The sequence below is a fragment of the Loxodonta africana genome, chromosome X (genome assembly GCF_030014295.1).
Source record: "Loxodonta africana isolate mLoxAfr1 chromosome X, mLoxAfr1.hap2, whole genome shotgun sequence".
NCBI classification, from domain to species: Eukaryota; Metazoa; Chordata; class Mammalia; order Proboscidea; family Elephantidae; genus Loxodonta; species Loxodonta africana.
The window spans coordinates 20,122,533-20,148,376 of NC_087369.1; the positions used below are offsets into that span (position 1 = coordinate 20,122,533).

General features: G+C 40.0%; 1 protein-coding gene and 1 pseudogene across 2 annotated transcripts in view; both read left to right on the forward strand.

Moving 5' to 3' along the window:
• Nucleotides 1–25,844, forward strand: part of CDKL5 (cyclin dependent kinase like 5) — a 252,300-nt gene that overhangs the window by 126,630 nt on the left and 99,826 nt on the right. The gene's annotated exons all lie outside the window — the stretch shown is intronic.
• Nucleotides 17,804–22,122, forward strand: LOC100660017 (gap junction alpha-1 protein-like; annotated as a pseudogene).

Sequence of the window (25,844 nt, forward strand, 5' to 3'; positions counted from 1 at the left end):
AAGGGAAAGGTGCTCAAGGTCCATAGACGGTTTATGCCTTGACAGGAGCCGCTTCTCTCCTGAGCTTCCCCATTTAATGGAGCTAGCAAATTGTCTTTTCCCCCCAGTTGCAAATTTTTTCCTTCCCCAAGCCCGGTAGGATGGCTCTAGGTACTCACCAGGGTCTATCTCAGGCCCAGAGATTCAGCCCCTGAAGCCGGCTTGGAGGTGGTGGCGGGTGCGGTAAAATATACACAAGTACTTAGCTTTTTCCCAGAGCGCTGTTCTCCTCAGGTTCCGGAGGTGTGAGTAGGCTGTGTGGCTGGCTGCTTCTCCCAGAGGAAACTGCAGCTGAACGCTAGTACCAGCTGCCGCCGCGGCTCCAGGAATGGTGCCTTAGGGCTCCCCACGATTCAGGTCCGTTAACTCCTCTGCACTTCTGAACGGTCTCTTCCTCCCGCTGCCCCTCATTTCGTTTTCTGAGCTTGCCTTTGATGCTCAGGGCTCCGAGCTTGTCACAAATATACTCGTTGCAGTTGTTTTTTTTTTTGGGGGGGGTCTTTGTTGTAAAGAGGGCTCGCCGTAAGCATCTGTCTATTCCACCATCTTCGTTCCACCTCTGAAATCTTTTTTCCATTCCCCCTCCAGTTAAATGTCCACTAAAACCTGCTTGGGAAAATAACTAACTGACTAAAGAAAAGAAATAAGAATCCAAGAACCCCACAAGAGGACTACCACAAAGATGGGATAGGATTAGGAAGTAGCACTATCAGCTGATCTCAGACTGAATGAGAATGGTACAGTAAGCGCCTCTTTTTACCTCTGAGAGTCAGAGGGCCCAGGATCCTTGGTGTGGTATTGATGGATTGTAAAACCTTCCCTGAATGGCACAGCTGAAACTTGGTCCATGTGGCTCAGGTCATTTCCTACAAGACTACCGTGATAGGATGGGCAGGAGGGCATGCCCTGCAAACTACCACCTGTGGGCCAACCAGCTTGTGTGGTTTGTAAATAAACTTGTATTGGGGCACTGCCATACTCACTCGCTTACATAGTTTCTATGGATACTTTTGCACTGCAGTGGCAGAGTTGAATAGTTGTGACAGAGACTGTACAATCAACAATGCCTCAAAAATTTATTATCTGGCCACTTATAGAAATAGTTTGCTGATCTATATGAAGTAGGAGAATATGGTGGAGACAGCATAGTGGATTCAGTGAACCAACAATCTCAGTTTCTATTCTGAAGTTGGATCTTTAGTTTCTCTCTGTCCTTGGTGCTTTTGGAGACTGAGGAATAGCATTAGGAGATGTGGAACTTGCACCGAATTTTTTTTTTCCTTTGAGCTGGACTTTGATAAATTCCTTTGAATGCTGGGGAGAAAATATTGTGCCAGTTACATCTGTAACATATCAGCTGTCAGAACGGAGAATCGGAATTTGCTGGTGACTGGGCATACAGAGATACAATCTACTCATCCTTACCCTATCTAGTTTTTGGTCTGAATAGCTCTCTTTTTACTCAACGATGAAGAAAACCGTCTTAATTGACACTATGAAAAAATTCTTCACTTCAAGAGAAGGGCATTCCAACGTACATTAAGAGTAAAATTCTTCAGGAGAAAACAAAAAAGCTGGAAATATCTCCCTAGTATGATTCAGATAGACATAAATGAGAAATTAAGAAGAAAGAAATAATTTCTGTCTTATGTGCCTTTTGTTTGTTAGACATTGTCTAGGTGCTTTATTTTCCTTACTCTTTAAATCCTCGTAACAACTGTAAAAGTTAGAAAGAATTACCCACCTTTTACATGGGTAAAACTGATGTTCAAATAGGTTTGTTTCCAGAAGGCCATATAGTTAGTAGATGATACCCCAAAACCAAACCCATTGCCATCCAGTCAATTTCGACTCATAGCGAACCTATGGGACAGGGTAGAACTGCCCCGTAGGGTTTCCAAGGCTGCAAATCTTTATGGAAGCAGACTGCCATATCTTTCCTTCCTACAGGGGCTGGTGGGTTCAAACCGCCAATCTTCCGGTTAGCAGCATAGTGCATAACCACTGTACCAGCAGGTCTCCTTAGTAGGTGATAGAGCCAGGATTTAAGCCACATTTTATACTCATATTATTATTATTTTAACTTTTATTGAGCTTCAAGTGAACGTTTACAAATCAAGTCAAACTGTCACATGTAAGTTTATATACACCTTACTCTGTACTCCCACTTGCTCTCCCCCTAATGAGTCAGCCCTTCCAGTCTCTCCTTTCGTGACGATTTTGCCAGCTTACAACTCTCTCTATCCTCCCATCCCCCCTCCAGACAGGAGATGCCAACACAGTCTCAAGTGACCACTTGATATAATTAGCTCACTCTTCATCAGCATCTCTCACCTACCCACTGTCCAGTCCCTTTCATGTCTGATGAGTTGTCTTCGGGGATGGTTCCTGTCCTGTGCCAACAGAAGGTTTGGGGACCATGACCGCCGGGATTCCTCTAGTCTCAGTCAGACCATTAAGTATGGTCTTTTCATGAGAATTTGGGGTCTGCATCCCACTGATCTCCTGCTCCCTCGGGGGTTCTCTGTTGTGCTCCCTGTCAGGGCAGTCATCAATTGTGGCCAGGCACCAACTAGTTCTTCTGGTCTCAGGATGATGTAGGTCTCTGGTTCATGTGGCCCTTTCTGTCTCTTGGGCTCTTAGTTGTCGTGTGACCTTGGTGTTCTTCATTCTCCTTTGCTTCAGGTGGGTTGAGACCAATTGATGCATCTTAGATGGCCGCTTGGTAGCATTTAAGACCCCAGACGCCACATTTCAAAGTGGGATGCAAAATGTTTTCATAATAGAATTATTTTGCCAATTGACTTAGAAGTCCCGTTAAACCATGGTCCCCAAACCGCCGTCCTTGCTCCGCTGACCTTTGAAGCATTCATTTTATCCCGGAAGCTTCTTTGCTTTTGGTCCAGTCCAGTTGAGCTGACCTTCCATGTATTGAGTATTGTCCTTCCCTTCACCTAAATCAGTTCTTATCTACTAACTAATCAGTAAAAAACTCTCTCCCACCCTTCCTCCCTCCCTGCCTCGTAACCACAAAAGTATGTGTTCTTCTCAGTTTATACTATTTCTCAAGATCTTATAATAGTAGTCTTATACAGTATTTGTCCTTTTGCCTCTGACTAATTTCGCTCAGCATTAATGCCTTCCAGGTTCCTCCATGTTATGAAATGTTTCACAGATTCGTCACTGTTCTTTATCGATGCGTAGTATTCCATTGTGTGAATATACCACAATTTATTTACCCATTCATCCGTTGATGGACACCTTGGTTGCTTCCAGCTTTTTGCTATTGTAAACACAGCTGCAATAAACATCGGTGTGCATATATCTGTTTGTGTGAAGGCTCTTATTTCTCTAGGGTATATTCCGAGGAGTGGGATTTCTGGGTTGTATGGTAGTTCTATTTCTAACTGTTTAAGATAACGCCAGATAGATTTCCAAAGTGATTGTACCATTTTACAGTCCCACCAGCAGTGTATAAGAGTTCCAATCTCTCCGCAGCCTCTCCGACATTTATTATTTTGTGTTTTCTGGATTAATGCCAGCCTTGTTGGAGTGAGATGGAATCTCATCGTGGTTTTAATTTGCATTTCTCTAATGGCTAATGATCGAGAGCATTTTCTCATGTATCTGTTAGCTGCCTGAATATCTTCTTTAGTGAAGTGTGTGTTCATATCCTTTGCCCACTTTTTGATTGGGTTGTTTGTCTTTTTGTGGTTGAGTTTTGACAGAATCATGTAGATTTTAGAGATCAGGCGCTGGTCGGAGATGTCATAGCTGAAAATTCTTTCCCAGTCTGTAGGTGGTCTTTTTACTCTTTTGGTGAAGTCTTTAGATGAGATAGGTGTTTGATTTTTAGGAGCTCTCAGTTACCTGGTTTCTCTTCGTCATTTTTGGTAATGTTTTGTATTCTGTTTATGCCTTGTATTAGGGCTCCTAACGTTGTCCCTATTTTTTCTTCCATGATCTTTATCGTTTTAGTCTTTATGTTTAGGTCTTTGATCCACTTGGAGTTAGTTTTTGTGCTTGGTGTGAGGTATGGGTCCTGTTTCATTTTTTTGCAAATGGATATCCAGTTATGCCAGCACCATTTGTTAAAAAGACTATCTTTTCCCCAATTAACTGACTCTGAGCCTTTGTCAAATATCAGCTGCTCATATGTGGATGGATTTATATCTGGGTTCTCAATTCTGTTCCACTGGTCTGTGTGCCTGTTGTTGTACCAATACCAGGCTGTTTTGACTACTGTGGCTGTATAATAGGTTCTGAAATCAGGTAGAGTGAGGCCTCCCACTTTCTTCTTCTTTTTCAGTAATGCTTTGTTTATCCGAGGTTTCTTTCCCTTCCATATGAAGTTGGTGATTTGTTTGTCTATCACCTTAAAAAATGACATTGGAATTTGGATCGGAGTGCATTGTATGTATAGATGGCTTTTGGTAGAATAGACATTTTTACTATGTTAAGTCTTCCTATCCATGAGCAAGGTATGTTTTTCCACTTAAGTATGTCCTTTTGAATTTCTTGTAGTAGAGCTTTGTAGTTTTCTTTGTATAGGTCTTTTACATCCTTGGTAAGATTTATTCCTAAGTATTTTATCTTCTTGGGGGCTACTGTGAATGGTATTGATTTGGTTATTTCCTCTTCGATGTTCTTTTTGTTGATGTAGAGGAATCCAAGTGATTTTTGTGTGTTTATCTTATAACCTGAGACTCTGCCAAATTCTTCTATTAGTTTCAGTAGTTTTCTGGTGGATTCGTTGGGGTTTTCTGTGTATAAGATCATGTCATCTGCAAATAGAGATAATTTTACTTCCTCTTTGCCAATCCGGATGCCCTTTATTTCCTTGTCTAGCCTAACTGCTCTGGCTAGGACTTCTAGCACAATGTTGAATAAGAGCGGTGATAAAGGGCATCCTTGTCTGGTTCCCGTTCTCAAGGGAAATGCTTTCAGGTTCTCTCCATTTAGAGTGATGTTGGCTGTTGGCTTTGCATAGATGCCCTTTATTATGTTGAGGAATTTTCCTTCAATTCCTATTTTGGTGAGAGTTTTTATCATAAATGGGTGTTGGACTTTGTCAAATGCCTTTTCTGCATCAATTGATGAGATCATGTGGTTTTTGTCTTTTGTTTTCTTTATGTGACGGATTACATTAATGGTTTTTCTGATATTAAACCAGCCTTGCATACCTGGTATAAATCCCACTTGGTCGTGGTGAATTATTTTTTTGATATGTTGTTGAATTCTATTGGCTAGAATTTTGTTGAGGATTTTTGCATCTATGTTCATGAGGGATATAGGTCTGTAATTTTCTTTTTTTGTAGTGTCTTTACCTGGTTTTGGTATCAAGGAGATGGTGGCTTCACAGAATGAGTTGGGTAGTATTCCGTCATTTTCTATGCTTTGAAGTACCTTTAGTAGTAGTGGTGTTAACTCTTCTCTGAAAGTTCGGTAGAACTCTGCAGTGAAGCCGTCCGGGCCAGGGCTTTTTTTTGTTGGGAGTTTTTTGATTACCGTTTCAATCTCTTTTTTTGTTAGGGTCTATTTAGTTGTTCTACTTCTGAATGTGTTAGTTTAGGTAGGTAGTGTTTTTCCAGGAATTCATCCATTTCTTCTAGGTTTGCAAATTTGTTAGAGTACAATTTTTCGTAATAATCTGATATGATTCTTTTAATTTCAGTTGGGTCTGTTGTGATGTGGCCCTTCTCGTTTCTTATTTGGGTTATTTGTTTCCTTTCCTGTATTTCTTTAGTCAGTCTAGCCAATGGTTTATCAATTTTATTAATTTTTTCAAAGAACCAGCTTTTGGCTTTGTTAATTCTTTCAATTGTTTTTCTGTTCTCTAATTCATTTAGTTCAGCTCTAATTTTTATTATTTGTTTTCTTCTGGTGCCTGATGGATTCTTTTGTTGCTCACTTTCTATTTGTTCAAGTTGTAGGGACAGTTCTCTGATTTTGGCTCTTTCTTCTTTTTGTATGTGTGCATTTATCGATATAAATTGGCCTCTGAGCACTGCTTTTGCTGTGTCCCAGAGGTTTTGATAGGAAGTATTTTCATTCTCGTTGCATTCTATGAATTTCCTTATTTCCTCCTTGATGTCTTCTATAACCCAGTCTTTTTTCAGGAGGGTATTGTTCATTTTCCAAGTATTTGATTTCTTTTCCCTAATTTTTCTGTTATTGTTCTCTAGTTTTATTGCCTTGTGGTCTGAGAAGATGTTTTTTAATATTTCGATGTTTTGGATTCTGCAAAGGTTTGTTTTATGACCTAATATGTGATCTATTCTAGAGAATGTTCCATGTGCGCTAGAAAAAAAAGTATACTTTGCAGCAGTTGGGTGGAGAGTTCTGTATAAGTCAATGAGGTCAAGTTGGTTGATTGTAGTAATTAGGTCTTCCGTGTCTCTATTGAGCTTCTTACTGGATGTCCTGTCCTTCTCCGAAAGTGGTGTGTTGAAGTCTCCTACTATAATTGTGGAGGTGTCTATCTCACTTTTCAGTTCTGTTAAAGTTTGTTTCATGTATGTTGCAGCCCTGTCATTGGGTGCATAAATATTTAATATGGTTATGTCTTCCTGATCGATTGTCCTTTTTATCATTATGTAGTGTCCTTCTTTATCCTTTGTGGTGGATTTAAGTCTGAAGTCTATTTTGTCAGAAATTAATATTGCTACTCCTCTTCTTTTTTGCTTCTTGTTTGCTTGATTTATTTTTTTCCATCCTTTGAGTTTTAGTTTGTTTGTGTCTCTAAGTCTAAGGTGTGTCTCTTGTAGGCAGCATATAGACGGATCGTGTTTCTTTATCCAGTCTGAGACTCTCCGTCTCTTTATTGGTGCATTTAGTCCATTTACATTCAGCGTAATTATAGATAAATAAGTGTTTAGTGTTGTCATTTTGATGCCTTTTTATGTGTGTTGTTGACTATTTCATTTTTCCACATACTTTTTTGTGCTGAGACGTTTTTCTTAGTAAATTGTGAGATCCTCATTTTCATAGTGTTTGACTTTATGTTTGTTGAGTCGTTACGTTTTTCTTGGCTTTTATCTTGAGTTATGGAGTTGTTATACCTCTTTGTGGTTACCTTAATATTTAGCCCTATTTTTCTAAGTAAAAACCTAACTTGTATTGTCCTATATCGCCTTGTATCACTCTCCATATGGCAGTTCTATGCCACCTGTATTTAGTCCCTCTTTTTGATTATTGTTATCTTTTATGTATTGACTTCAATGATTCCCTGTTATGAGCATTTTTTTTTAATTAATCTTAATTTGTTTTTGTGATTTCCCTATTTGAGTTGATATCAGGATGTTCTGTTTTGTGACCTTGTGTTGTGCTGGTATTTGATATTATTGGTTTTTTGACCAAACAATTTCCTTTAGTATTTCTTGTAGCTTTGGTTTGGTTTTTGCAAATCCTCTAAGCTTGTGTTTATCTGTAAATATCTTAATTTCGCCTACATATTTCAGAGAGAGTTTTGCTAGATATATGATCCTTGGCTGGCAGTTTTTCTCCTTCAGTGCTCTGTATATGTCATCCCATTGCCTTCTTGCCTGCATGGTTTCTGCTGAGTAGTCTGAACTTATTCTTATTGATTCTCCGTTGAAGGAGACCTTTCTTTTCTCCCTGGCTGCTTTTAAAATTTTCTCTTTATCTTTAGTTTTGGCAAGTTTGATGATAATATGCCTTGGTGTTTTTCTTTTTAGATCAATCTTAAATGGAGTTTGATGAGCATCTTGGATAGATATCCTTTCGTCTTTCATGATGTCAGGGAAGTTTTCTGTCAGCAGATCTTCAACTGTTTTCTCTGTGTTTTCTGTCCTCCCTCCCTGTTCTGGGACTCCAATCACACACAAGTTCTCCTTCTTGATAGAGTCCCACATGATTCTTAGGTTTTCTTCATTTTTTTTAATTCTTTTATCTGATTTTTTTTTCAGCTATGTTGGTGTTAATTCCCTGGTCCTCAAGATTTCCCAGTCTGCATTCTAATTGCTCAAGTCTGCTCCTCTGACTTCCTATTGCGTTGTCTAATTCTGTAATTTTATTGTTAATCTTTTGGATTTCTCCATGCTGTCTCTCTATGGATTCTTGCAACTTATTAATTTTTCCACTATGTTCTTGACTAATCTTTTTGAATTCTTCAACTGTTTTATCAGTGTGTTCCTTGTCTTTTTCTGCAGTTTGCCTTATTTCATTTCTGAGGTCATCCCTGATGTCTTGAAGCATTCTGTAAATTAGTTTTTTATATTCTGTATCTGATCATTCCAGGATTGTATCTTCATTTGGGAAAGATTTTGATTCTTTTGTTTGGGGGGGTTGTAGAAGCTGTCATGGTCTGCTTCTTTATGTGGTTTGATATCGACTGCTGTCTCCGAGCCATCTGGTTTATTCTATAATTGCTCACTGAGTCTTATTTTGTTTTGTTTTCTTTCAATATACGTGGATGGGCTACTAGATTGTGCTGTCTTGTTTGTTGTAGCCCTTGACTTACTTATGACCTATTACCAGCTGGTTTGGGCTGTTGCCAGATATATATGCCTGAGTCTATTCACTATTCTTGAGTAGAATCTGATTTTGGGTCATCAAGTGTGTGCTGCACCCTAACACCTATCCACCTTGAGAAGTAGTGGTGATAGTTGTGTGCACCAGATTCTATTAGCAGCTGGGGTTCACCCTCCAGGGGAGGCAGGATGCTGACAGGCTTCCCCCAAGTGTCAGTGTGGTAGATGTGTCTCTATTCCTATAGCACCATCGTGGGAGGGCACTGCAGCTGTACCTTAGGCCCCCAATGCAAGTACCTCTACTGATTGGTAAGTGTCACCCTCCTTAGACCCCTAAGGCAAGAGGCTAGGTGGTCTGGGGGGAGCTTCAGCCCTCAGTTCCCTTTTGTGGGTCAGTTAGGGCTCTGTTGAATAAGCAGAGATATCAGACCTGGGAAACTTGTTTTTCCAGAAAATCCACTAAAAAAAAAATGCAGTCAGATCCCTATCAGAACTGCCTTTGGATTATAACTGCCACCTTGTTCCCTGTAAGGATGAAAGTCTGAGATTTGGATCATATATGCTTGGCTGTAGCTGGTTCTGTGTTTTTCGTCCAATTAGGGATGGATTTTTTCCCTGGGTTTTTTGTGGTTCCTTCTCTCAGGCTGGAAGAATGGGTTAGGAAAAGACCAAAAAAAAAAAAAAGGGAAAAGCAAAGCCACCGCGGAGCCAGAGCCGTTCTCCCTCTGGCTCAGGAAATTCCAATGTTAATGAAGCCGCCTGGGAAGGGTGGGGGAGGGTTCAGAGAAACAGGAGAGTAGCACCCCGGAATATAGCCAAAGTTGCTTATCTTGCTTGGGATGACTATTTCATATGAGATTCCTGAGGGGCGTGTCGCCTACGTGTGCTGGCTGTGCGGAGATTGTCCCCGAGGGTCTGGCCCACTGAAGCCGTGGTCAGATCCTCCACTGCCAGTCCAAAGCCCAGCATCAAGGTTCCCCTGCTGGGACGCTGCACTCCCAGCTCCAAAATCAGTCACTGCCTCCCGGGGACTTCTCGTCCCACCAGCCGCGTCACCGCGCCGCCTCTGCGGACTGGCTGGGCCCCCACCCGGGGTTAGTTCAGGGGAGTAGGGCTGTGGCCCGTGCTTGCGCTGTGACAGCGCCCAGTCAAAAGCCCGGCGCCAAGGTTCCCCGGCTGGGACGCTGCACTTCTGGCTCCAAAACCAGTCACTGCCTCCCGGGGATTTCTCCCACCAGCTGTGTCGCCACGCTGCGTGCGTGGACCTGCTGGGCCCCCTCCCGGGGTCAGTTCAGGGGGGTAGGGCTGCGCCCCTTGTTTGCACCATCCCAAGATTTTGTGTTCAGCTCCCCTGCGCCCAGACTTAAGCCCGGCGCCAAGGTTACCTGACTGGGCCGCTGGCTCCAGGCTCCGAAAACAGTCGCTGCTTCCCCGTATTTGTTTGTTGTCCGTCTCTAAATCTGTGTTTGTTGTTCAGGGTTCGTAGATTGTTACGTATGTGATCGATTCACTTGTTTTTCTGAGTCTTTGTTGCAAGAGGGATCCGAGGTAGCATCTACGTAGTCCGCCATCTTGGCCCCGCCTCTCATATTATTATTTAATTGAGGTGAAATTTACATAACATAATATTAACCATTTTAAAGTGTACAATTCAGTGGCACTTAGTACATTCTTAATATGTAACTTTCTATCAAGTCCTAAAACATTTTCATCACCCCAAAAGAAAATCCTGTATCCGTTAAGCAGTTCCTCCCTGTTGCCCTCTACCCCTAGCCACTGGCACCCACCAATCTGCTTTCTGTCTCTATAGATTTGCCTATTCTGGTTATTTTGGGTATATACCTAGGAGTGGAATTGCTGGGTTGTGTAGTAATTCTGTTTAAGTTTTTGAGGAACTGCCAAACTGTTTTCCACAGTGGCTGCACCATTTTCCATTAGCACCAGCACTTTGAGAATTCCAATTTTTCCACATCCTCACCAATACTCGTTCTTTTCTTTTTTTTTTTTTCATTATAACCATCCTAGTGGATGTGAGAAGTCCCTGGGTAGTGTGAGCTGTTAATGCACTCAACTGCTCACTGAAAGTTCTGGAAGCTTGAGTTCACCTAGAGGTGCCTCAGAAGAAAGCCCTCACTATGTACTTCTGAAAAATCAGCCATTGAAAAATCTATGGAGCACAGTTCTGCTCTGTATACATGGAGTCGCCATGAGTCAGAGTCGACTCGGCGGCTGGTTTAGTGGGTGTGAATTGGTTTCTCATTGTGGTTTTGGTTTATTAATGATAATGATGTTGAGCATCTTTTCATGTGTTTGTTGGCCATTTGTTTATCTTCTTTGGAGAAATAACTATTCAACTCCTTTGCCCATTTAAAAATAATTTTGGTAAAAATACATGTAACAAAGCCTTTGCCAATTCAACGATTTTTACATGTATAATTCAGTGACCTTGATTACATTCATCATGTTGTGCAACCATTACTACTGTCCTTTTCCAAATTATTCCACCACCATTAACAGAAACTCAGTGCCTCCTAAGGAATGACTCCCTCTTTCTCCCTCCCACTCACCCTGGTAACCACTAATAAGCTCTGGTCTTTATACATTTGCCTATTTCATGTAAGTAGGACCATACAGTATTTGTCCTTTTGTGACTGACCTACTTCAGCATAATGTTTTCAAGATTCATCCATATTGTTGCATGTATCAGGGCTTCATTTCTTTTTATGGCTGCCTAATATTTTTTTTTAATATTTCATTATATACCTCATTTTGTTTATCCATTTCTCTGCTGGTGAACATTTAGGTTGTTTCCTTTTTGGCTATTGTGAATAGTGCCGCAAGGGACATTGGTGTGCAGATTGGCTCTATTTTGGGAACTCTTTCAATGCTTGGAAACCCTGGTGGCGTAGTGGTTAAGTGCTACGGCTGCTAACCAAAGGGTCAGGAGTTTGAATCTGCCAGGCGCTCCTTGGAAACTCTATGGGGCAGTTCTACTCTGTCCTAAAGAGTCACTATGAGTCGGAATTGACTTGATGGCACTGGGTTTTTTTTTTTTTTTGATGTCAATGCTTGGCCAAGCTGTTTACAACAGGGCTTCCAACCTGTTCAGTTTGAACCCCTGCTGAGAATTTGTATTTCTAATAACTTCCCTGTTAAGAATTTGCATTTCTAGTAAGTTTTACATAAGAATCACCTGGAAATCTTCTTAAACTGTAGATTCAGATTCAGTACATCTGGAGTGGAAATGCAAATCCTTAGCAGGTGTTTGAACTGAAATGAACCGGTTAGAAACCCTGGTTTACAACTCTGCCTTAGTCTTCAGTTCCTGCTTGTGTGGAGCCTGAAGGCCAGCCTAAGGTGAGAGATTAGGGTCTTCTCAGGTGTTTTCTTTCTTTTTTTTTAAATTGTGCTTTAGATGAAGGTTTACAGAGCAAATTAGTTTCTCATTAAACAATTAATACACATACTGTTTTGTGACATTGGTTGCCAACCCCACAGCATGTCAACACTCTCCGTTCTCGGCCTTAGGTTCTCCATTACCAGCTTTCCTTTCCCCTCCTGTCTTCTTGTCCTTGCTTCTGGGATGGTGTGCCGCTTTAGTCTGGTTTTGTTTTATGGGCCTGTCCCATCTTTGACTGAAGGGTGAACCTCAGGAATGACTTCATTACTGAGCTGAAAGGGTATCCAGTGGCCATACTCTCAGGGTTTCTCCAGTCTCTGTCAGGCCAGCAAGCCTGGTCTTTTTTTTGGGGGGGGGTTAGAATTTTGTTCTACATTTTTCTCCAGCTCTGTCTGGGACCCTGTATTGTGATCCCTGTCAGAGCAGCCGTGGTGGTAGCCGGGCACCATCTGTTTGTACTGGACTCAGTCTGGTGGAGGCTGTGGCAGTAGTGGTCCATTAGTCCTTTGGACTAATCTTTCCCTTGTATCTTTAGTTTTCTTCATTCTTCCTTGCTTCTGAAGGGGTGACACCAGTGGAGTATCTTAGATGGCCACTCACAAGCTTTTTAAGACCCCAGTTGCTACTCATCAAAGTAGAATGTAGAACATTTTGTTTATAAACTGTTATGCCAGTTGAACTAGATGTTCCCCGAGAACATGTTCCCCACAGCACTCAACACAGTAATTTTCTCAGTGTTTCTGAGCATGCATCCCAACTTGGGCATGCACCCCGACTTGGGCATGCACCCCGAGTTGGGCATGCACCCCGAACTGGGCATGCATGTGGTCGTCTTGATTTCTTGGTATACATGGAAGCTTTAAAAAGCCCTTATTCTCCTATGTATCACCTTTTAGAACCTTTTCTTTCCTAGAGAAAGTCTGTTGCTCATCCTGACTGTTGTTTTTAGCCCCAGACTGCTGCAGTCAATTTTTGTGCCTTTAAATGCTTTTTGCACAGGCCTCCAAGGGCACCACTTTAGCCCTGGGACCTCCCTGAGTCAGGCAACACTAAAGGGAAGCCCGTGTGCTGGTCTTTTAGGTAGCTACTGGACAGGTAGAAACTCACAGTCACAATTCTTTGAGAAAATGGTCCATATTGCTCCCCCTAGCCCTTGCAACTGTGCCAGGAGCACAGCTGGAGTCTACTCCTCAGCTGCCCGGGATCTGCGGTGTGGGGGATGGTAGGCAGGCAGTTTAAAATGCCTCAGAGCTCTCTTACCACAAAGCAGCTGCCTCCTTCACCAAGCCTTCCCATGGTTGTTATGTTTTTGACTAGATTCCAGAGTTCTGGAAAAGTTAATTCTGACAGTTTTTGCCAGCTCATTAGTTGTTTCTTGAGGGGGGGCATTTTCAGTGATGTCACTCTCCAGATACGTGTTTTATGCGTTTTTTCTCCCAGTCTCTTCATTCTTTTCACACTGTCTTTCACAAAGCAGGAGTTTTGATTTTAATAAAGTCCAATTTACCAGTTTTTTTCCTTTCATATAGTGTGCTTTTGGTATTATATCAAAAGCCTATCACCAAACCCAAGGTCACCTAGATTTTGTCTTTGTTATCTTCTAGAAGTTTTATAGTTTTGTGTTTTACATTTAGGTTTATGATCCATTTTGAGTTAATTTTCGTGAAAGGTGTAAGTAAGGTGTGTGTCTAGATTCATTATTTTGCGTATGAATGTCCAATTGTTCCAGCCCCATTTGTTGGAAAGGTTATCCTTTTCCATTGAGTTGCCTTTGTTCCTCTGTCAAAGATCAGTTGTCTATTGGTGTGAGTGCCTTTCTGGGCTGTCTGTTCTGTTCCATTGATATATTTGTCTATTCTTTTGTCAGTAGCATGCTGTTTTGATTACTGTAGCTGTAAGTAGGTCTTGAAGTTCAATAGTGTCAGTCTTCTGATTTTGTTCTTTTTCTTCAGTATTGTGCTCGCTTTAGGCTTAAGTTGCCCTTCTTTCTCTAGTTTCTAAAGGTGGAAGCTTATTAATGATATTATGTCTATCTTCTAATAAATGCAGTCAGTGCTATAACTTTTTCTTTTAAATACTGCTTTTGCTGCATCACACAATTTTTGATAAGTTATATTCTTATTTTCTTTTAATTCAAAAATTTTTTAATAGTTCCTGGTACTTCTTCTTTGGCCCATGTATTATTTAGAAGTGTGTTGTTTAATCTACAAATACTTTGGAATTTTCTAGCTATCTTTCTGTTCCTGATTCCTAGTTCAATTCCATTGTGGTCTGAAAGCATAGTTTCCTTCAACTCTAAATATTTCGCTTTTCTGTCTTCTTGCTGGCATGATTTCATAATAAGAAGTCAGTTTTAATTCTTACACTTGTTCCTCTATACATAAGGTACGTCCCCCACCCTGGCTTCTTTTGAGATTTTCTCTTTGTCTTTGGTTTTCTGCAGCTTAAATATGAATTGCCTTGGTGTAAATTTTGTGGATAACACTGCGAAGAATGGGAATTCCAGAACACTTACTTGTGCTCATGAGGAACCTGTACATAGATCAAGAGGCAGTTGTTTGAACAGAACAAAGGGTTACTGTGTATTTAAAGTCAGGAAAGGTGTGCATCAGGGTTGTATCCTTTAACCATACCTAGTCAATCTGTATGCTGAGCAAATAATACAAGAAGCTGGACCGTATGAAGAAGAATGGGGGATCAGGATTGAAGGAAGACTCATTAACAACCTGTGTTATTTGGATGACACGACCTTGCTTGCTGAAAGTGAAGAGGACTTGAAGCACTTACTGATGAAAATCAAAGACCACAGCCTTTAGTATGGATTACACCTCAACATAAAACAAAAAATCCTTATAACTGGACCAATAAGCCACATCGTGATAAATGGAGAAAAGATTGAAGTTTTCAAGAATTTCATTTTATTTGGATCCGCAATCAATACCTGTGGAAGCAGCAATCAAGAAACCAAAAGACACATTGCATTGGGCAAATCCCCTGCAAAAGACCTCTTTAAAGTGTTGAAAAGCAAAGATATCACCTTGAAGACTAAGGTGCGCCTGACCCAAGCCATGGTGTTTTCAATCATATCATATGCATGTGAAAGCTGGACAATGAATAAGGAAGAGTAGGGAAGAATTGACACCTTTGAATTATGGTGTTGGCGAAAAATATTGAATATACCATGGACTGCAGAAAGAATAAACAAATCTGTCTTTGTTTCTTCTTGCCTTTTAGTATGCCTGATAGTTTTTTGTTGAAAGTCAGATATGCTATGTAAGGTAATGGGAACTGAGATAAGAAGGTCTTTAGTGTGAGGTTTTTAAGTTAATCTGGTTAGGACCTGAGCTGTGTTTAAGGTTTGCTCTAGCTTTGTGTGCCACGGCCTTCAGTTTCTTCTAATATCTTTTTTTTTTCTTCCCTTGTTATTTTTGGGTTTCTCTAAGAACTCCTTCTTAAGAAGATTCTGTGTCTTGCAACTCTTTCAGGTATAATCAGCTTATTATTCTGAAGGCCTGTTGATTTGGTGGTAAGGTATTGGGAAGGGGAAATGGTCTATAATCTTGTGATTAAATCTTAGTTTTATGATGGGCCTTCGTCCTGGGCAGTGACTTTCAGAAGTGTTTCTTAGCCTTTTTTTTTCCCCCTAAGGTGATACTGGAAGGCTAGAATTGGCTGTAGTAGGCTAATTGCTCTTCCCCCGGGACAGATAAAGCTCTGGGAAAGAAGTCCTTGTAGTGTTGACCTTTGTTATGGAGAATGTTCTGGATTTATTTCAAAATGGTTACTTTTTTCCTGGGCATGTTTCAGAATGGTTATTTTTCCATTGTCCCTGCCCAAAAGGGGAGGATATTTTTCTTGAATCTTCACTGATAGAACTTGCTGAGGTTCCTGGAGGTAAAGCCAGCAAAGTGTGGAGGTTCTCCTAAAACTGAGCCTCCAGGAGTTCTCCCTCGCAAGCTAGACACACTTAAAAAAGCCTCCAGCAATTCTTTAAAATCACTAAGTGTTCCTGGTAGCTTGTGACTCCAGTGGCTTCTTCTCTGTTCAGGTAAGCTGATCTTGGATGTGATTCATTGTATTCACCTGTCTCTAGGAATGGGATGTGAGTTTGCCCTGTGACCTCAATTCTCTAATGAGTTTTACGAAAAGTCGATTTTCTGTTTGTTCAGCTTTTTTCTTCTTGTAAGGACTAGAGTGACATTTTTCAAGCTCTTCACATGTCAGAGCTGAAACTGGAAGTCCTTTGTTTATATTTTAAAATTAGAAATATCCTGTCCAGTTTAAAAATAATGTTGAGCAAAAGGTTTTTTAACTTTGCTCTGAGCCATTTGCTTAGCTGAGATGATTCATTCGCAGTTATTTCCATCCCTTTGAATCTCAGATCTATATATTCTCACATGCTTAGGAAGCCTTTTTTCAGAACAAAATATTTAAAAAATTCAAAGTCTTTTATCTAGTTCTAGAAAATTTTAATAACTTTGCCCTCATTTAGCTAGAATTATGGAATTATTATACCCATTGACACCCCCCCAAACAAAACAAAACTGTTTTCTCTTTTATCAAATGCCTTCTTATAAACTATGTTAAAGTAGTTCTGGGGATCCTTTTCTTTAACCTTTGCTCGTTATTATTTCACCCCACTTGTTTTTGAAGCAGTTAACTCAGTTTTCCAAGGCCCTTTAAAATCTCTAGAAACTAAAGCAGTATTTAAATTTGAAAAACTAGTAAGAATAAAGGCAGAACTCTTATGCTGGCAATGGTTTATTTTCAATTAACCTTGAAAAATATATTAATTATAAACTATAGCTCTTGGTGACCTTAGCTTAGTGGGATTACTTTCAGAATCTGTGTGATAGAGGACAGTTTGTCGAAAATGTGTTATTTAAGCAACCGAGAAGTACTGTGTGTGCTATACGATTGCATTTGGGGAGGCTTCAGTTCTTATTCTTGGATAAAAGTTGTAACCAGCCTCAGGCGATTGAGACATTGTAAATTATGCTTGACATTTTTTTAGGTTTCATTTTATTTTTCTCACTGAATCCACTGTGAGGAACAGCCATTAAACCGAAAAACAAATTAGCTGTATGGTAGTTAAGATTGCTTGTTAGACAACAAGTGCATAACATGTTTACTTTTAAGAAATACTTTTCTCTTTTAATTTTGCCAGTTGTTTAAAATAAACATTTATCTTTGGGAGCTAAAGTTCTCCCCCTACCCCCTCTCAATCCCATTTGAAGAGAGAGAATTAAAATATTAAATATCATAAATGTTATTTTAGAACACTAAATAAAACTTGTTTTAAAATGATGAGTTGATGCTGTATTTGGAAGGGCTTGGCTGAAAATAATTTTTGTCAGGTAATAATCAGTTATAAGCCTTTTTAAGGTAAGATCCATTTGTCTAGCATGCTCCGAATAGAGGCGTAAACCTTTCCCTATGCTTTTGCATAGAAACCTTTCTTATAAAAACTAAGGACTCCATCCAGGAAATGGGTAAAGAATAGCAAGTCTTAGTAGTGGCACTGTTAAAATCTTGGCACGTGCTTGCCCTTTACCTGCAGCAGGTCTCCTTCTCTGCCTGGCTGACTCTATCCTGTCTGGTCTGGGTGTCTTCACATCACTCTGTCACTGCCTCCTATTTGTTTCTTTCTTGGCACTTATTTAAAGTTATGTGTATATTCGCTTGCTTGTTCAGTCTTTTTTATTAATTCTAAGATGCACTTTTTTTTTCCATTTCTGAAATTAGCATGCATGTTAAACTGGATGCCTTGATTTCTTTCTGAGTGATAAGTAAAATAATGTCTATCTTCCGATTAATCATATCTTAGATTCGTTAAAATACCGTCCTTTTAATTATCCATTTCCCCAGTTGATTCTGAATTCCAGAAGTAGAGGAATTGCTCAGCGCTAGGAGCCAGCACCTGGCACCTGGTAGTAGGCACTGAATTAATAGTAGCCAAATGAACCTCATTGTCCATTTGGGAGATCTTGGCCCTAATGCTTCTGAAGGTGAATCACCCAGCATATGAGTATGCTTTATTAATTTACTTTCTGTCTTTGAGGCATTATTCCTGGAAATGACTTTATTCTGGAATTGAAAGGAGCCTTTAGATTTGTCTTATTTTGTTCCCCTGTTTATGTAGCTTGCCCCAGGATAGATACATGCATGTCCTTATTTAAGTGTACTCACTCTCTGTGTATAAAAATTAATCTACGTAAGCTTTTACCAGGTATCAGCAACTTCCTTTCATTAGGGGAAGAAGTGAGGGAAGTACCAAACAGCAGCAAGCTTTTAAACTTTAAATAGACAGTTCTGAGTGATTGAACTTACTTTTTCATTTTACTTCATCCTCTAAGGAGTGCAATCACTTGGCGTGCCTACTTCACTTCTTTTAAGCGAAGAACTGCGTCCAGGCAACATGAGTGACTGGAGTGCCTTAGGCCAACTCATGGACAAGGTTCAAGCCAATTCCACAGCTGGAGGGAAGGTGTGGCTCTCAGTCCTTTTCATTTTCCGAATCTTGGTACTGGGGACAGCGGTTGAGTCAGCCTGGGATGACGAGCAGTTTGCCTTCCGTTGTAACACTCGACAACCTGGTTGTGAAAACGTCTGCTATGACAAGTCTTTCCCAATCTCTCATGTGCGCTTCTGGGGCCTACAGATCATATTTGTGTCTGTACCCACACTCGTGTACCTGGCTCACGTGTTCTATGTGATGCGCAAAGAAGAGAAGTTGAACAAGAAAGAGGAGGAACTCAAAGTTGTCCAGACTGAAGGTGTCAGCGTAGACATGCGCTCGCAAGAAAGTGAAATAAGGAAGTTGAGGTTTGGTGTTGAAGAACATGGTAAGGTAAAAACGCGAGGAGGCTTGCTGCAAACCTACATTATTAGTATCGTCTTTAACTCCCTTTTCGAGGTGGCCTTCTTGCTGATTCAGTGGTACCTCTATGGATTCAGCCTGAGTGCAGTTTATACTTGCAAAAGAGATCCCTGCCCTCATCAAGTGGACTGCTTCCTTTCTCGCCCCACAGAGAAAAGCATCTTCATCATCTTCATGCTGGTGGTGTCCGTGGCGTCTCTTGCCTTGAACATCGTTGAGTTATTCTGTGTCTTATTCAAGAACATTAAAGATAATCTGAAGGAACAGAGTGATCTTTGCCACAGTACAAGTAGTCCACGAAGCCTTCCCAAGGACCCAGATTCTCCACAATATGCTTATTTCAATGCCGGCTTCTCCTCAGCTGTCTCACTCTTGCCCCTGTCTCCTCCCAGGGACAAGGTTACTGGAGACAGAAGCAGTTCTTCCTGCTACAGTTATGACAAACAAGGAAGTGACCAAAACTGTGATGATTACAGTGCATAGCAACATCCAGTGAGACAGGCAGAAAGCACCATCTCTAACTCTCATGGGTAGCCTTTAGATTTTCCTGATGATAACCAGAGTTCTAAAAACCCTAGCTGCCGGGTGTGAACTATAGCCACAGCCTTCTGGCAAAGCTAGTGGTCATGCCAGCAGCAGACCTCAGCCTGATGACCTAGAGATCTAGATACATACTGGAAAGCGTTAAGATTCTACTCAATTGTGACAGAAAAAAAAGGTGCAGTAGAAAGTGTACCTTTGTCCCAGCAAAGGTGGTACTCAGCAACCTCAATTATGAGGCTTAGCACATACAGAGATATTAGAATACCAGCGTTCTTTTGGGAGTGTCTGGGTAAGAGGGAGGCCCTGGTGGCACAGTGCTTAAGAGCTACGGCTGCTAACCAAAAGGTCGGCAGTTCGAATCCACCAGCTACTCCTTGGAGACCTTGTGGGGCAGTTCTACTTAGTCCTGTAGGGTTGCCGTGAGTCGATGGTAACAGGTTTTTGGTTTTGGTTGGGTAAGAGGGTGGGGAGAGAGGGAATATGGGAGGTGCGTGTTGGTATTTAAAGTGGTTGGTTCAAAGAACTTAAATTCTAAATAAATGTTGAATTAGATGATGTATAGGTGAGGACTTTTTCTCTCCCACATTCTCTTGGGGGATGGTTCAGTGTTTATGAAAGAGTGAATGATATTTGTGGCAAAATAATTTTTTGTTTCACCCAGAAACTGAAATAACTTTTGCCAGGAAAAAATAGTTCCTGAACATCTTCACCCCCACCCCCACAAGTAAAAGACCTAGGACTGTCCTTAAAAAAAAACTTAGGTCCCTGCTAAAACATTCCGTTGTTAAAATTTGTGCCTTGAAGGTAAGCTTTCTGCTAGGCCTAAGGCTCCAGGTGTCAGTAGACTTGTGCTACCATTTTTTTCATCCTTGGTGTGAGTTAAATGTTTAGACAAGGCCCACAGAAAAAGACTTTCCATGCATTTGCAAATCTCAGGCAGTCATATGTATTTTTTAAAATACCATCTGCATCATATCATTACCATCGGTTCTTTGTCATATATCCTCAAGTCCTCTTCATATTTAGTTCATGATTTCTGTAAGTACTTTTTAAACACCTTTGATATCACTGGGGCCCTGGTGGCGCAGTGGTTAAGTGTTTGGCTGCTAACCAAAAGGTTAGCAGTTCGAATCCACCAGCCACTCTTTGGAAACCCTATGGGGCAGTTCTACTCTGTCCAATAGGGTCACTATGAGTTAGAATCAACTCGAGGGCAGCAGGTTTGGTTGTTTTTGGTTTTAGAGATCACTTAACATTCTTTGAGTTAGAGTCAGGGAAGTGGTCCACGCTCAGTATTTAAAAATCACTTGTGTATGTGTGTGCATAGGAGCGCGTCCTGTGGAAGAGAGAGAATGGTGGCACAACGTGGAGAATGTAACCAATGTCACTGAATTGTGCATGTAGAAATTATTAAATGGGAGTGTGTTTTGCTGTGTATATTTTCACCACCCCCCAAAAAAAACAGCCAGGTTTTTTTTAAAAAAGTTACAGTTGTATCACAAGGATTTCTTCTATCCTTCTATCCCCCTCTTTCTACCCCTGGAAACCACTAATCTGTTCTTCATTATTATAATTTTATCGTTGCAAGTATTCTATCTCAATGAGATTGGTTTTTTTTACTCAGCATAACTCCCTTGGGATCCATTCAAGTGGTTGTGTGAACCAATATTCTTTTTGTATTGCTAAGTGGTATTCCATGGTATGTTGGTATATACTCGCCATGTACTGGTTCAAGCACATATAGTATAAACTCGTGAAATAGATTGTAAAATAATGCACACAAAATGTTGAAATTTGAGCCTTTCTCATGGCTTTTGTGGTGTGGGCCAATATGGTGTTTATATTGCATAATTCCTGCTCTGAAATTAAAGCCCTCCCCTTTTTTTCCTAAAATGTTTCTTCCTTATGTATTCTACTATGGATACTGGTTCTGTTAGTTTTTTTTTTTCCTCTTTTTTAAGAATATAGCAGCAGTGCTATTGCCGACATGAATAATTTCTTTTTTCTGAAGTGTGATCATTGATGCTTTAGTCATTAATGTGACAGACTTAAATGCTTAGAGCTGGACTGTTAAATGTGCTTATGTGAGTTTTATAGGAACTGATATTTCTTGCCTTTGCCCTAGTTGATACACATTAATGTAAAACATATTCTGTTATGAGTTCGACGGTTTTGGGGATGACTAGCAACTTTGGTGATCGTACTAAGATTTTATTCGGAATGTAAGAGAGGTGGAAGGAGGTTTGACTAGAACACATGTAACTAAAAAATGTATACTAAAGAAATCTACCAGTTTCTTCAAATTCCTTTTTTTAAGCTCACGACAGATTATTGGTGAAAATGCTGAGTTTCATGCATTTGTCCTTGCAAGACAGCTACATAAAAGCTTTGTACGATGAGAAATACTAACTTTAACATTTCATGTTAAACTGCCGCCGTGTTCAGCTTCATTGCATGTAATGTAGACCTAGTGCATCATATCATATACAATGTGCTTTATTCAATAAAGTTTTAAGACAGCAACCCGTGCGTCTGCTTCCTCTGAGAGCTTCTGGCTTCACTGATTTGTGCTAGTCTCTTGATACATCTTAATTTAGGTGGACTACAGTAGAATCAGAGTTTTAGAAAGGAAACCGTGGCGGCTCCATTACAGAAGGTTTTAGTATTAACAGCTTTAATTATATGTAATAGGATCATAGATATACCTACTACTTTCAGATGTACAAAAAAAAAAGAAAAAAAAAGCTTCTTTTCTAGGTTTGATCTAGTCTTCCTCTGAAGCTTCCTCCCACCCCACAGGGCACAGGGGAAGGAGAAAAGGGAACCAGGTTAAATGTAAAACCTGCCAATCCTCAGCATCTTGCTCTGACAGTTTAAACTTTTTTTCGCAAAACCCAGTCTCTTGGGTAAATGATGAGTCTTTCAGATTTCCTTCTTACAAGTCGTTTTATGAGGAATAACTACAATTATTTACTAATGGGATGTGTGTGCCTATTGGCTTCTGCAAAACTTCTTAAACCTTGGGATCAGATTGGACACCCCACCCTCACTTCCTGTTTCACATTGATTTTCCCACATAGCTTGCTTTTCAAATTCTTAGAGAATCCAGACTTACTGGACCTATTGAGACTGGAGGAACCCCCAAGTCAATTGTCCTGAGGTAATCTTTAAACCGTGAACTGAAATTATCCCTTGAAGTCATTTTTAAACCAAACAACAGTTTAGCTCAGTTAGTAAAGAATGTTTAACTTGAGAATTGCGCTCTTTTAAAGAATTATCTGTATGAGAGCAAGCTGACAACAGTAATTCTAAAGCACAGATGGGAAGTTTAGGGGGCAGCGAGTCTAAGTTAAAAGTGCTCAGCTGCTAACCAAAAGGTTGGCTGCTAACTAGAAGGTCAGCAGTTCGAAACCACCAGTGGCTCTGTAGGAAAAAGATGTACCAGCCTGCTTCAGTAAAGATTTACAGCCTTGGAAACCCTATGAGGTAGTTCTACTCTGTCCTGTAGGGTTGCTTTGAGTCGAAATTGCAGATTCAATAGTTGTGGGTCTGGTTTGATCTGAGTCTAAGTTAATGGTGGTAAAATAATTTTGGAAAGATAGAATGGTGGCACAACATGGAGAGTTTAACCATTGTCACTGAATTGTACATGAATTGTACACGTAGAAATTGTTAAATGGGTGTATGTTTTGCTGTGTATGTTTTCACCCCCCACAAAAAAATTTTTTTAAAGAGTACAGTTTTATCACAAGGATTTCTTCTATCCTTCTATTCCCCTCTTCCTACCCCTGGATACCACTAATCTGTTCTTCATTGTTAATAATTTTATCATTCCAAGTATTCTATTTCAATGAGATTGGCTTTTTTTCACTCAGTGTAACTCCCTTGCGATCCATTCAAGTGGTTGTGTGAACCAGTAGTTCTTCTTTATTGCCAAGTGGCATTCCATGGTATATAGGCACCACAGTTTATCCACCTGTCAAAGGACCTTTGGGTTGCTTCCAGTTTGGGGCTATTAATAAAACTGCTATGAACATTCATTTATAGGTTTCTCTGTGAACGTAAGATTTTATTTCCCTGGGATAAATGCCCAAGAGTGTAATTGTGGGGTTGTATGGTAAGTGCATATATAGTTTTATAAGAAACTGCCATACTCTTTTTCCAGCGTGGCTATACCATTTTACATTCCCACCAGTAACACAGGAAGGATTCAGCTTCTCCGCATCCTCACCAGCATTTAGTGTCACTTTTTTTTTTATTCTGATAACGTGTAATGGTATTTCATTGTGGTTTTAGTTTGCATTATCCTAATGGCTAATGATATTGAACATCTTCACGTGTGCTTATTTTCCATCTGTACATCTTCTTTGGTGAAATGTCTGTTTGTATCCTGTGCTCATTTTCTAATTGGATTGTATTTTTGTTTTTACTTTTTTTTTGAATGTTTGCAATGTTGCATGGTTTGCAAATATTTTCTCCCAGTCTGTAGCTTTTCTTTTCATCCTCTTAGCAGAACTTCACAGAGCAGAAGTTTTTAGTCTTGAGATGAAGTCCAGCTTACCAGTTTTTCCATTTATGAATTGCACTTTTGGTTCCAAGTCTAAGACCATTTTGCCTAGCCCTAAAAGAAAAAAAAACTTCTGCTATGTTTTGTGTGTTTGTGTTCACCAGTCTTAAATTATTTATAATGATCTTTACTCAGTTTTTTCCCCTAAATTTTATTTTTGTTGTTGTTGAGAATATACACAGTAAAACTACACCAGTTCAACAGCTTCTACATGTACAATTCAGTGACATTGATTATATTCTTCAAGTGGTGAAGCCGTTCTCACTGTCCTTTTCTGAGTTGTTCCTTTCTCATTAAAGTAAACTCACTCCCCCTTAAGATATCTATCTAATCTTTCAATTTCCTATTGTCAGTTTTCTCCCATATAGATAGTTCTTAAAAGAGCATAATGCTCAAGACAGGCCTTTTTTTTTACTAGTTAAGTTAAACTATTGCTTGGTTTTAAAATGACTTCAGGTGATACTTTTGGTTTAAGGTTTAAGATTATCTCAGGGTAACAATTTCAAGGGTTCATCCACCCTCCCTGGCTCCAGAAAGTCTGTAGTTCATGAAAATTTCAAATTCTATTCTACATTTTCCCCCTTTTGATCAGGGTTCGTCTATGAAGTCTTTGATCAAAATGTTCAGTAATGGTAACTGGGCACCATCCAGTTCTTCTGGTCTCATGGCAAAGGGGGCAGTTGTTCATGGAGGCGATTAGCCACACATTCCATATCCTCCTCCTATTCTTGGTTCTCCTTCTTCCTCTGTTGCTCCAGGCGAATAAAAACCAATTGTTGTGCCTTGGATGGCCACTTGCAAGTTTTTAAGACTCCAGGCGCTACACAACTAACTAGGAGGTAGAACAGAAGCACAAAACGTATTATTAGGCCAGTCAACTGAGATGTCTCATGAAACCATGACCCCAGACCTCCAAACCAAGGAACCAAATCCCATGAGGTATTTTGTTGTACATAAACAGCCTTAACAGCTACTCTTTCTCCTGTTTTTTTTTTTTCCAAAAAGTTTTAAAGTTTCACATTTTACATTTAAGTTTGTGATCCATTTTGAGTTATATAAGGTGTGAGGTTTAGGTGGAGGATTATTTTTTCCCCCTATGAATATCCAATTGATCTGCACTATTTGCTGAAAAGACCAACCTTCCTTCACTTAATTGCTTTTGTCCTTGTGTCAAAATCAGTTGGGCATATTTGTGTGTGTCTGTTTCTGAGTTCTCAATTCTGTTCCATTGGCTTGTGTATCATCTGTCCTTCCATCAATAGCACTCAGTCTTAATTACTGAAGTCATGTAAAAGAACCCCATTGCCGTCAAGTTGATTCTGACTCATAGCAACCCTACAGGACAGAGCAGAACTGCCCCATATGGTTTCCAAGGAGTGCCTGGTGGAATTGAACTGCCAACCTTTTGGTTAGCAGCTGTAGCGCTTAACCACCATGCCACCAGGGTTTCCTGAAGCTGGTTCCTCCTTTATTCTTCTTTTCCAAGATTGTTTTAGCTTCTTTGTTATTTCTTTCCTTCTCCTTGCTTTGGGTTTATATTTCTAGTCTTGAGGTAAGAATTTAGATTGTTGATTTGAGATTTTTCCTTTTTTATGTTCTATGCATTATAGTACTATAAATTTCCCTCTTAGAACTGTTTTAGCTGCATCCCACATATTTTGATTTGTATTTTCATTTTATTCAGTTCTGTGAAATTTTAAATTTTCCTTTGAAACTTCCTCTTTGAGCCATAGGTTATTTAAAAGGGTTTTGTTTAGTTTCCAAGTGTTTGGAGATTTCCAATTGTCTTTCTGTTACTGATATTTAACTTGATTCCATTTTGATCAGAGAACATACTCTGTATGATTTCAGTTCTTTAAAATTTGATGAGGTTTGTTTTATCACCCAGGATTGGTGTAACTGGTGGATGTTGCATGAGCACTT